The sequence below is a fragment of the Helianthus annuus genome, chromosome 11 (assembly GCF_002127325.2).
Source record: "Helianthus annuus cultivar XRQ/B chromosome 11, HanXRQr2.0-SUNRISE, whole genome shotgun sequence".
Taxonomy (NCBI): Eukaryota; Viridiplantae; Streptophyta; class Magnoliopsida; order Asterales; family Asteraceae; genus Helianthus; species Helianthus annuus.
In genome coordinates, this window is record NC_035443.2 from 57,561,316 (window position 1) to 57,575,176 (window position 13,861).

The window sequence follows — 13,861 nt, forward strand, 5'->3', positions numbered from 1 at the left end:
AGGTTATCACACTCTATAAACCGGAGAGTTCCGTATTGCTCCACTTTGGAGAAGATGATACAGAGGTGTTATATTTCTTTCAGTCATGGTGTTTATTTTCTTTTCTGAATGGTGTTATTTTCTTTTCTGAATGGTGTTATTTTGTTTCTGAATGGTGTTATTTTGTTTCTGAATGGTGTTATTTTCTTTTTCTGAATGGTGTTATATTTATTTACTGAATGGTGTTATATTTTTGTACTGAATGGTGTGATATTTTATTGACTGAATGGTGTTATATTGTTTATTGAATGACGTTATTTTTTGTTTACTAGATGGTTTTTTTTTTTTGTTTCTGAATGGTGTTATTTTGTTTCTGTATGGTGTTATTTTGTTTCTGAATGGTGTTATTTTTTGTTTACTGAATGGTGTTATATCTTGTATTGAATAGTGTTATTTTGTGTACTGAATGGTGTTATATTTTTGTTTACTGAATGGTGTTATATTATTTTCGTAAAAACACCATGAATTGAACTATGAATTTTTTTAAAACACCATGTCATGAACATGGCTGTGAATGATGCAAAAAAAAAAAATAATAAAATGGATGATGTTATGGACGGTTATATTCCTTAAATCAAGGATTTTCTCTCTCCAAATCCTTAAATCAAGGATTACCATATTTGAATTTGTTTAATGCATTTACAATCTTACCCTTTTCAATTAATTTAGATCTAATTGTTGAGATTCTTTCTTACCTTTCTCACATTTTTGGTCTTTTTTACAATAACTCCACCCTAGATATATATATCTATAAGAAATTCCAAAAGTCAGTTAGGAATAAAACACAAGCATATGTGTCAATAATAAATCTAGATTTCTTTATCAGGAATCTCTTGCATATATCTATAATTCCGATATCAAACATTATTTCATTTAATCATCTACCTCGTAACTCGTGCGACAAAATAATACTGAAAACCCATTAAGTTGGGACACCATCAAAAGTATAAGAATTTCCAATACGTTACCATAAACTATTAACGCAAGTAAGAAACATGTAAAAGTTGTGCTAATGCACAAGAAAACACATGAAACTTAAATTATACGTCCACAGACGTCAAAGTTTATCACACACAACTTCCAAGGCAAGACCTTTGGAAAATATAAATTGGGCACGATGACACCAATACTAATTCCGTCAGTGAAAAAAAACTACTAATAAAAAAGAAGCACTTTGCCACGCAATCCTACAAACGATCTAAATCTCGCTAAGGTACGTTAAAACAAGATTTCACAACAATCGGTACATAGTTTAATCAGAATCGTAATTATTGGCGCTGCAAAAAGAGTCACATACTTTTACAAATTTCCTATTTCATTTTATTTGACATTCCCTGGTAATGTCACTTAATAACGATTATCACACAAAATTCCAGATACAGTTCTTATATTCCTTTCATTGAAATTCTGACTTCTGCCTATAATGAGTTGACCTTCATGTTTCTACTTCCCCTAATGGTCATCATACCATGAGAATTCTTTCATAGTAGCAAATATTGATCCATTTTATTTCTTGGTAAATCCACACGTTACACATGCACTATTTGTTGCGCATGTGGTTCATTTGAGTTATGAAGACCATAGGAGGGCATCATTCCAATTTGTTGTTTTATCAAAAGTTCAAATCTCGTTTCGCTATACTTGATCTTTGCATTGTAAACCACATTATTGCAAAATAATGACTCTTTGATATTAATAAATTTCTTGAGAAACTCAATTTTCTTTGGCATACATGGTTTTTGTTGTGACCGTGTCCGAACTTTCTTATTTAAAAATCGTTTTGTATAAACCCAGTTCAATTGTTTGAACTTGTTCGCATTACATATTCATTTTAAAATCACATATGATGGATTGAAGCTATCCTATTCAAAATAAATCCCGACAAGCACTTCGATTCTTTTGAACTATAACATGCTTCTTTGGCTTTCGACTTCACTAAATTATTTCTTTGATTACGATCACCTTGTGGTGACGTTTTCACAAAATCTGAAGCTTACGCTAATCTCGGATTTAATTATTTATTTATATTGAATCCTCTTAGTTGATTTATTCTATACAAGCAATCTTAACACAATCATATGCTAAGATAATGATACACAAATTTATTTTATATTTCAGTATATCTCTTAATAAGTTCTTACAACATCAATCGAGCCTTTCGTAATATTTATTGTTTTATCATCATTGATCGAAAAACATTATATAAATTTAAAATATAAATTTAATTGAATATATATGAGAACTTACATAAGTAATTACCTAATTTACAATATAGTATTCCTATATTTAAAATTCTTGTTAAACCATTGAGGTGAAGAATTTTTATAAAATTTTGTTGGAGATATATTCTCATTTAAGTTTATGTTTAGTTATTTTTGGTAGTCAATATTAGTTTTATTAATAGCAATAATATATTAATAACAGTAGTATTATTTTAAGTACTAGGGTTATTATCAGGGACATATATTGGATATACTAGCCTTAATTAGGCATGGACTGATCACCTATGCTTAAACAAGGTAGCACTAACCAATATCCAACCATGATAATGACTAGTTAATGTATATAAATTAAGTTATCATACTTATTTAGTAAATTTTAACTATATAAAAATATTTTTATATATATATAAAAATATATATACTTTATACTGTAAAGGAGAAGACATATTTTCATAAAACAATACAAGAATTAGAGGGACGAATAAAATTATATAAATAATTATCTATCACATGTTTTGTGGTAACCATGTACTATAACGCTCTAGCAAGAAAATGACCATATAAGAATCATATGGTAGTCATCAACTACGTTGGATTAGGGAACATTGTACTATATAAATAGTCTCCGTTTTCACTTATTTACAACATTTGTAAATACATTCACAACGTTATGGGATTTCAAAATGAAAATAAGTAATCACATAGAATCAACCCATTAAGTGTTATATATTTACAAAATATTTTACAAATACTTTTGTACAATAAATATTTTTTCACCTTTATTCACAACTTTCATTTAACGTTATAAATAATAGTGATTCTTTTACAAAATCATAATACTAAAATATTTTTAAAATAACTTCATTGCGGTATTTTGTAATCTATATTACATAGTAAAAATAAGTTATTTTACATAGTATAGTAAAATACTAAAATAATATTTATTTCAAAGTGTTGACCATTTACATATAGTAAAAATGCGTAACAAATAAAATGTATTACATTTGCTTTACAAATATAATATAATGGTTGGTCATGCCAAAATAACTTGTTCTTATTATATTTCGATCTCTAGGACATAGTATGAAAAATATGGTCACTAATAGCATACTATCACATTGTTTCACAATTAAAACCACTTGCAACTCTAAACAATGATACACTAACTCTATTGTCTTTTCGTGTATCTTTGCAATTCACTCATCTCAGTACATTGATTTTCTCGTATCATACTTCAATATTTGACAAATCATTTTTCATGCTTTCATTTCATTTGAATCTGTCAATTCTAAGTCTTCCTCAATTGACAATCAAAATAAGCTTTCTTTTGACAAATAATTTTATTGATTCTAAAAGTCCTTCACATTCATTTTAAATATCTATTGATCATATATCTTTTGGCTTGAACCTAGTCACTTTCGAAAATTATATCATTTCATCTCATTCGTTTGTCATCGATTTCTTTCTTGAACTAATTCAATTAAACCATTGAATCCTACTTATGGTACAACTCGTATTCCCCAAATTTGATATTTTAAATTCTGTGTCATCTACCTTAATATTATTTTTATTGACTAAAATATGACATAAAGTCTAAAAGAAATATCATAACCCAAATCTCGAGGACGAGATTTAAAACAAGGTGGGGAGGATGTAACATTCCTATTTTTATCATATAAGAATTTCAGGTTTAACCACTAATAACTAGTTTATTTTTAATATAAATATTCAACCCAAATAGTTTTAAACACTATTTTATAGTTGGTTGAAATATTATATTAATTGGCCTGTATATGGGTGACCTTTCTAAATAAAATAAAAGTATATAAAAAACTTATTTTATTAAGATGGCTAGATTACGGGTAAGTTAATTATTAAAAATATGAAGTAACTACACGGGTCTAGGAACCATCTAAAAACTAAATTATACAAATAACATTACATTTGAACCTACTCTCTTTTTAATAAAACTTGGTTCAAAATGTAGACAAAAATATTCTCGTTCTGATGATATATTTATTATTTTATAAAACGTTGTATTTTAGAAGTTATACATGCCAAATAAGTAAAACAGTTAAATTAATTATAATATATAAATTAATAATATTAAAATTTACATTTAACTAAACAAGAGTACATACTTTTTAAATATATATATATATAATAAAATCATATTAATTAAAAACTTACGAATAGAGTAATAAAATATTAACAAAAGAGATTTTGTTTGAAATGTATGTATATCTGTCAAGATAAGAATTAAATATAAAATACTAAAATAATAGTACAATGTAAATTGAAATGGTGGTACGTGTCTACATGTGTGGCATGTATCTAATAAAATAAAGATGAGAGAGCTATACGTGTCCATCATGTGCAGCTACTCTAAATTGTATAAATAGGCAATCATCTCAACAATTGAAATGACTAAAAATTCATACCATCTCTTCTGTCGCCTTTTCTTATTATTCTTTTCTTTTTAAAATATTAAGCCAATTATACTCTAAAGGCTTGTCCCATTTTAAGTATTGTAACTCCCGATCACCGCTACCCTTTCCTATTGATCTAAGCCTCATAACATATGTCAGGGCTCTGCCCGACTAAGTTGTTGGGATTCGGTCTCGAGACTTCGGGACAAGGTTGAGTTAGGGGTACTATACTTAACACGAGTGCATTATATATTTTTAAATAGCCCAAAAGTTATACCCAAAATTTATACCAGGAGAATTCCTAGTTGAACCCTAAAGTTATAAAGTGGTTTCCTTCCCTTTTCTCACTATTTTATTCCCTTTTTCTTTATAAAATAATTATATTAAAAAATGTCCCAAATCGATCCATAAGTAAAAACCTGGACCCCTGAAAACCCAATCCATAACAAAAATGAAGAAATCAAGAATTCTGGTCTTCAGGCGGGCCGCGTAAAGATAAGCCGAGGCTTACGCGGGCCGCGACAACAAGGCAAATCTTCGGATAAGCTTAAGGGACACGTGGCATTCACCCGGCACACCTACTGATGAACCAGCAACCCTACGCGTAGAATAGGCGGCTACAAGGGCCGCGTAAGGGTCGAGCAAAGGTTTACGCGGGCCGCGTGAAACCCAATTTTCACCTATAAATAGAGCAGGCTACGAGCAATCCTCTGGTGTCGAAAGTTTCTTTTAGAAATGAAGTTATACTGTCCAAATTCGAATATTACTTTCAGGATAGCGAGGCGCTGCTACGATACCGGGTATTAACTCGATCGCTGCTACGATTCAATATTCGATCGATTAAAACTATCCGATGAATGTTTTAGTGTTGCTCAAATTGGGTTATCCTTTGTCATTAGTCGTGATTCCGACAGGATATTTGAGTACCACCCGAACTCGGGGAATACTCTGTCATTCGTTGTGAATTCGATGGATGTTTAAGTGATTGCACTTTGTCATTTGTCGTGAAGGTTTTAATCTCGTGAGTTTATCGTAAATGCTGTATTAGTTAATTACCCAGTTCGTGTGCATTATCGCTTAAATTAGGTTATCAGGCTTATCAATAAGCTAAAACTTCACCCCATACACTTACAACCAAAGTAGATACTAATTCTCAGAAGAATCTGGATCAAGAAGCTTGTTAAATCAATATTGCATGCTTATAATGTGAGTCATTCTCTTTTTACCAAACTGTTTCCAAAACCCTATTTATTTTCAAAGTTATAATTACATGGATTAAGTCTTTGTAATCACCAAGTTACAGCCGGTATGTGGGGTTTTGTATACATTACTTGATAATCTTCACCATTGGACAACGCGTTAGCCAATGGGTGATATGACCATAGTCACAGACACCATTGGACAATGAGGGCCAATGGGTCGAGTGACAAATACTGTGGGTAGTTGGTTGACATTGAAACATTGTAATCACTCTTAATACCGTAAATTATAACAAATGTGTCGTTTTCAGTAAACTGAATGAACTCACTCAGTATTTCCCGCTGACAAAACCTTTTTAAACGTGTTTCAGGTAATTACAGTAGATTGGAGTAAGAGTTGGATACGGCACTGAAAGGCTTCAAGAAGTGGCTTATTTTATTAATTAAATCAAATTAAGAAATATCATTTTTTAAGCTACCTTTGTAAAACATGGGTTTATTCCATCTATTAAATAAATAAAATCCGGTGTTTCTAAACTCTGATATTTTTCCTAACTCACGGTCCTGATGAAATTCCGCTGCAATGTTTTTCAAAATAATCACCGGTACCACTGGGCTGCTCACGGCTCCCGATTCCGTCCAGGCAGGGTCGGGGGTCGTGACATTAGAACAGGATAACAACAAGTTAAAAAGTTATCATGCGTCATCATATGTGTTCGGAAGAATTTTCAACATAAAACCGGGTGATGGTGATTCTGAGAAAAACAAAAAGGGTATTGGTTTTGAGTTTCATCAAGTTCCTCCACCGGAAAAGTTTGCATTTTATGATGATGAGAAAATCGAAAAAGCTTTCAACATGGTCGATCAATTGCCAGATAACATTGACGTAACCTATTTCAAATCTGATGATTCAAATGATGCAGAGGTGGTAGGTAAGGTCGTTGAAAGTGTGTTGAAAGAAGAGTCAATTGGAAAAGGTAAATCTGAATCACATGATGAAAATGAAGGTAGTTTTCATGAAGAATATCTGAAAAAACTCAAAATATGAGAAAAATTTGAATGATGATTCAAAAGGATTGGTTTATACCTTGATTGGATCGGACAAATTATTCTTGGATATTGTATTCCCGATTTAGAATGTGATTTCAGAGAAGATTGATAAAGTTTTTAAAATGGTTCAAATTGAAAAATCTGAAATTCCAAAGTTTGCTGGAAAAGGTCACAAAACTTTTTATAACAAACCTAGTTTCAAGAAGACAAACATGAAGGCTGGGTTGGGTTATAAAAAGAAACAAAGTTGGAAAAGAAATGAAACGCCAAATTATCAGACAAAATTGAATTTTGTTCACGGAACAAGTTCTGAAGAAGAGAAAGAACTCAAATTTAGACGACAGTCTAATGAAGAGTTCTATGCTCAGAAACAGCAACAACAACAGGTCAAAGATTTCTAAAAAAGAACATGTTTTAAATGTGATCAAACTGGACATCTTGCACGCAAGTGTCCAAATCTGAAACCTGTTGATGTTGGAAGAAAATGAAGTCTGATGTTGTGATTCAGAAGTCAACCAAGTTTGATTCAAAGCAATCTTGGAAGCTGAAAATGTCAAAAGCTGACTCACAACAAACAATGAAACCAGTGACACCCAGACTTAGAACAACACAAAGTTGGAAAACAACTGTTGATGCAACAAAACCAAATCAGTTTTGGAAACCAAAAGTTGTTGTTCAAAATCAAAATGTTCAAAAAGATTCACATTTTTACAAAAGAGGTACTCCAAAAGGTCAAACATGGTCTGTTACGAGACAAATCGCTTCGGTAAATAATGAAAAAGTTGAAGTCAAAATTGACAAAGTCTTTGTACAAAATGACAAAGATTTCCCGAAGTTAAATGATGCATTTTGTGTTGAAATGCCTGAGGTCAAAAAGACCTGGGCTAAATTGTTCAAATGATTGAATTAAGTTGAATGTGCAGGTGCTTCCAAATAAAATGGAATGTCAGTTAGAGGAGTGTCGGAGCAGCATGGCACGGGAAGAGGAGGCTGCTGAACCGTGAGTTGGTTGAAACAGGGTGTTTGTTTGATTTCTGTACATAAATAAACAATATTTCAAAAACCCTAAAAATTGAAAATTTAAAAACCAAAAATTTGTTTTTATTTTGTCAAAATTTTGAAAAATCAAAAATATGTTTGTTTTAAATTTTTCAAAAATAAAAAAAATCAAAAATATGTTGATTGAATACGCTGAAACCCTCACGGCTGAACAAACATGATTAATTTCACAAGATTAAAAAACGGTTTTCAAACTGTAAAATATCAATGTGCTGTAAATCATGGGGGTACATTATATTTTCTGCAAAACAGTGCATGTGAAGCAGAAAATGGATGGCGAGACAAAACTATCAGTATCAGGTTGTCAAATTTTCTTTAAATGGTTTTGAATTTTAGGGGGAGTAAGAAATTGTCAGAAAATCCAAAAAAACATTAGAAAATTTGAAAAATCCAAAAACATGATAAAATTCAAAATGAGTTTTTGTGTAAAATGAGGAAATGATAGTACATTAGTAGACAATCACAGTACGCTAACGAAATGGAATGTTTTAATGTGATAAACAGTCTCACTGATGATGTGCCAGCAGGTTTTTACACGCTTAGTAGATTGTTTTCGAGATATAAACCTAAATATCAATACTTACTTATCTCATGGGGAACATCTCTCGGATATATGGGTAAACCCCGAAATCTTGTTTGAGAGATTTCCTGATTATGAGATATTAGGTCTTTATACTGTTTGATATCTGGGGTATTATACAGGGTCTTCTAATATTGCGGAAGCAATGGCCTAGACCTCGTATAATACTTTGCGCGCTTTTAAAGCTTACTCTCTGCACAAAAATTGAAAAATATCGAAAGATATGAATCAATTGCAGTTGAAGAAAAGATTCCCTAAAGGGAACACACCTAAAGTCGAGCCTTCATCTCTTTGTCTGAACGGAAGTTCGTACCTGAGCTCTCAAGGTCTCGCACTAACCCAGAATACAGAAATCAAATTGGTATACTCACCTGTAAGACTGGATCTAGGGAATTTTGATACGGGAGTATATTCTGAGGTAGGACACGCGCATAAGTTAAGTCCTTAAAACACTAAAAACGTATCTCGAATCAATTGAACTTTGTGTGAAAATTTAAGTGGATCAATATACTGACAATCTAAGTGAATCGTTTAGAACTTAAAGTGTTTAAAGCTCAACGGTGTTAGTGTTTTGTCATAAACTGATATGATCCTCTGACACAAACTCAAACAAAAATATTGTCTGTAAATATTTCTTTACTACTTTATATTTCATAAAAATACAAAAAGATTTTAATTTCCACTTTATTTTTGACAAACGATGTCTAAGAGCCGTGTTTCAAAATTAAGTATGCTGATCGTATTTCTGAAAATAAAACAAGTTCATTAATTTGAAACTTGTAGTTTTTAAATCAAAAACAATTTGTGAAGTCTCCGAGGTCATTTAGTTGGACTTGGATAATTAACTGTGAGGGATATGGATTCTTAAATTGTTAAAATCTTTTGTATTAGAGCCAGTGTTTGATCTTGGTCGCTGAAACTGCCAAATCTATAAAGTATGTTGATAGGGGGAGAGAATCAAGAAATCCTGGATATATTCATATTATTACATCTTAAAGCCAGGATCTTGTTTAAAAAGTTTGTAAGAGCCAGGTCACAATTTCTGGACAATCGAAAAATGATTTCATTGTCGAAATATTTTAGCTTATGCTGAGAGAACCAGGGTTTTGAATCTTGGATGTTCAAGACATTTTCACTTATAAATATTTGAGAATTGCAGATGGTATTCCGGACTACGATCCCGATAGCCGAGTCTAAGGGGGAGTCTGAAGACGAGCTCAACACAAGGGGGAGCGTGTTGTCAAGGAGCCAGGTAACTATCCTGAAGGAGCTTGTAACCGGAAAGCTAGGTGTCGATCCCAAAATCACGGAAGCTTGACGAAAGGGGGAGCCTGAAGAGTCTATCGAAAGGGGGAGCTAAAAGCTGAAGACAGATCCAACGGGATTCTGTTCGAGCAAGAGGGAGTCTATGTTACTGAAAATGATAAAGCTTCAAGAAGACTCAGAGAGAGAGAGAAAGACAAGATGCTACAAGATTGACTGCGGCAATATCCAAGGGGAAGTCTGTTAGTGCATTTATGTCTATCGCCTCCGTCAATGCGAGTCGTAGCAGAAACAGTTTAATTCTAGAAGTTCTATTGTTATAATTAGAAAGAAAAGGAAAGGTGGCATTATTGTAAATAAGGAGACTCTCCTTATTACCTTGGCCTATAAATAGAACCTTTAGGGTTAGTTTTAAAGACTTTTGCCATTTTGCATCTTGGAGAGCTAGAGCTAGAGAGAGAAAGTCTAGAGAGAGAAAGTGTTGTATTTGTGATTCAGGTGCTTTGTACGATTTCATACGTTTCTATAGAATCACTGATTATATTACGTTCTCGTGTGTTCGGTCACGTTCGTGTACGAATTCCGCACGTCACACGTTAGGTTCACAATCGTTACGGAGTCAAAACCGATCCTACAATCAACTTCGTGTGCTTGAAGAAGATATTCCCAAGACTGCTTTCCGCACAAGATATGGGCATTATGAGTTCACAGTTATGCCATTCGGTTTGACTAATGCTCCTGCTATTTTCATGGACTTGATGAATAGGGTTTGTAAGCCTTATTTGGACAAGTTCATCATCGTTTTCATTGATGACATCTTGATTTTTTCTAAGACGCGAGCCGATCATGAACAACATCTTCGTCTTTCTCTGGAACTCCTGAAGAAAGAGCAACTTTTTGCCAAATTCTCCACGTGTGAATTTTGGCTTAAGAAAGTTCAATTTTTGGGACATATCGTTAACAAACAAGGTATTCATGTAGATCCCTCCAAGATCAGTGCGATTAAGGATTAGGATACGCCTACTACTCCTACTGAGGTTCGTTCATTTCTTGGTCTCGCGGGTTATTATCGCCGCTTCATCGAAAACTTCTCCAAGATTGTAGTTCCTCTAACTTCTCTAACTCAGAAGAACAAACCCTTTGATTGGGGATCCAAACAGGAAGAAGCTTTTCAGACCTTGAAACAGAAGCTTTGTGATGCACCTATTCTATCTTTGCCTGAGGGCAATGATGATTTTGTCGTATACTGTGATGCATCCAAATTGGGTCTTGGTTGTGTTCTTATGCAAAGGAACAAAGTCATAGCTTACGCATCAAGACAATTGAAAGTTCACGAAAAGAACTATACGACTCATGATCTTGAGTTAGGTGCAGTTGTTATCGCTCTCAAAATCTGGAGACACTATTTGTATGGTACAAAATGTGTGGTTTTCACAGACCACAAAAGTCTTCAGCATATCTTCAATCAGAAAGAACTCAACATGAGTCAACGATGTTGGGTTGAACTTCTAAACGACTGTGACTGCGAAATTCGCTACCACCCTGGTAAGGCGAATGTCATGGCTGACGCTTTGAGTCGTAAGGAACGTGTCAAGCTTCACTGTGTCAAAGTTCGATCTGATATCTAAACTCGCATTTCTTAGGCTTAACATACCTGTGTTTCACAAGACTTGATGGGTAAGGAATTACCATATCATATCAAGTCTGATCTTGAACTGAAGGACAATGGTTCGTATTATTTCATGGACCGTTTATGGGTCCCAAGTCAAGACAATCTTCGCACCTTGCTTATGGATGAAGCTCATAAGTCTCGTTATTCTATTCATCATGGCTCAGATAAAATGTATAAGGATCTTCGAACCCATTATTGGTGGCCTGGTATGAAGAAAGACATTGCCTTGTACGTATCCAAATGCCTTACTTGTCTTAAGGTTAAGGCTGAACATCAACATCCCTCTGGTTTATTGGAGCAACCAGAGATTCCAGTTTGGAAATGGGAAAACATTGCAATGGATCTTATTACCAAACTTCCGCGCACTAAGAGAGGTCATGACGCCATCTGGGTAGTTGTTGATCGTCTTACTTAGTCAACACATTTCTTGCCAATCCGTGAGGATCTATCTGTTGACAAGCTTGCTAAAATCTATGTGGATGAGATTGTATCCCGTCATGGCGTTCCTTTGAACATTATATCTGACAGAGATGCTCGATTCTCATCTCGTTTTTGGAGAACCATGCAATCTGCTATGGGAACCCAACTTAATTTGAGCACAGCTTATCATCCGCAAACGGATGGTGAATCTGAAAGAACAATCCAGACTTTGGAGGATATGCTTAGAGCTTTTGTGATCGATTTTGGTGGTAGTTGGGATTCATATCTTCCGTTGATTGAATTCTCCTACAACAATAGTTATTACTCCAGCATCAACATGGCTCCTTTCGAGGCTCTCTATGGTCGAAAATGTCGTTTACCAGTCTGCTGGAATGAGATCGGTGAGGCTCAGCTTACTGGACCTGACCTCATTCTAGAGACAACAGATAAGGTTAAGAAAGTTCGCGATAACCTTCAGACAGCTAGAAACCGTCAAAAGAGTTACGTGGACCGATGACGCAAGCCCTTGGAATTTCAAGTCGACGATCGCGTTCTACTCAAGGTTTCACCTTGGAGAGGTGTGATCAGATTTGGAAAGACAGGAAAACTTGCACCTAGATATGTTGGACCATTCAAGATCGTCGAAAGAATCGGTAAGGTAGCCTACAGACTTGAGTTACCTCCTGAACTTGGAAATGTTCATCCAACCTTCCACGTGTCCAATCTCAAGAAGTTTCTAGCTGATGAGAACCTCCACATACCACTTGATGAGATTCGTGTTGATAACACAATGCATTCCGTTGAGAAGCTTGTGGAAATCATGGACCGTGAAGTCAAATGGCTCAAACGCAAGCGCATTCCACTTGTCAAAGTTCACTGGGAATCTAAACGTGGACCAGAATTTACTTGGGAACGTGAAGATCAAAAGAAAGCGAAATATCCACATTTATTCTCACAAGTTTCCTCTAAATAAATTTCGGGACGAAATTTCCACAAGTAGGGGAGACTATGACAACTGTGCTTGTAATCATTGTATAAACCTTAAACAGTTCAGTTATCAATAAAATAATGTTATTTGACCCCAATGTTTGTTTATTTATGTTTGACATTTTGCATGTTTTGATTTTTGTTCAATTTAAACTCTATATCGTTTTCTAGAGAGTTATACGCTAACTGGTGCGTAAACGTAATCAGTTTAACGCAAAAAACACTCTGTAACATCAATATATGCTTAGCATACCTTAAATAACCTTTACATAACTTAGAAATAAGTTTTGAAGGCTTTGGTATGGCAAAATCAAGTTTATTCGTTTACAGGGACTAATTTCGATAAACTGCGAAAGTATGTCGATTCGTACTGTAACGGACAATCCGGAACATGATCATAAGTTAAACATACCATAAATATCCTTTACATTGCTTAGAAATAGGCTTTGAGGGGTTCGGTATGCTAAAATGAACTTTTAGATCAAATAGGGACTAAAAGCGTCAAAGAGTGCATAAGTTTGCATTTTCGCGCATATCTTTCGTTCTGAATATCTCCGGACATCCAAAAATTTTTGTAATCATTAAAATATTTTATTTTAGTGATTGGCATGATAAAGTTCCATTCGTCGCGTAATTTGGATCGTTTTTCGCGTCCATTCGTGTTTCGTCGTAATTAACCGAATAACGTGATCGTACGACCAAACGAACAGACATCCGGCACATTTTCAAGCATGTTTCATGTCCCCTATGCTTAGGAATCATTGTAGAGCCTTGAAAATGGCTTAACGGGCCTTGAATGCATAAAAATGGGCTTAAACATGTGCAGGGACCATTTCTGCAAATTTTAAAACTGTTGCTGTAACTCCTGGCGGTCGCAGGCTGCGTAATATCTGTCTATCTCGTATGCGGGGTGCGAGCGACCCCCAGATCAGAAGATTGTT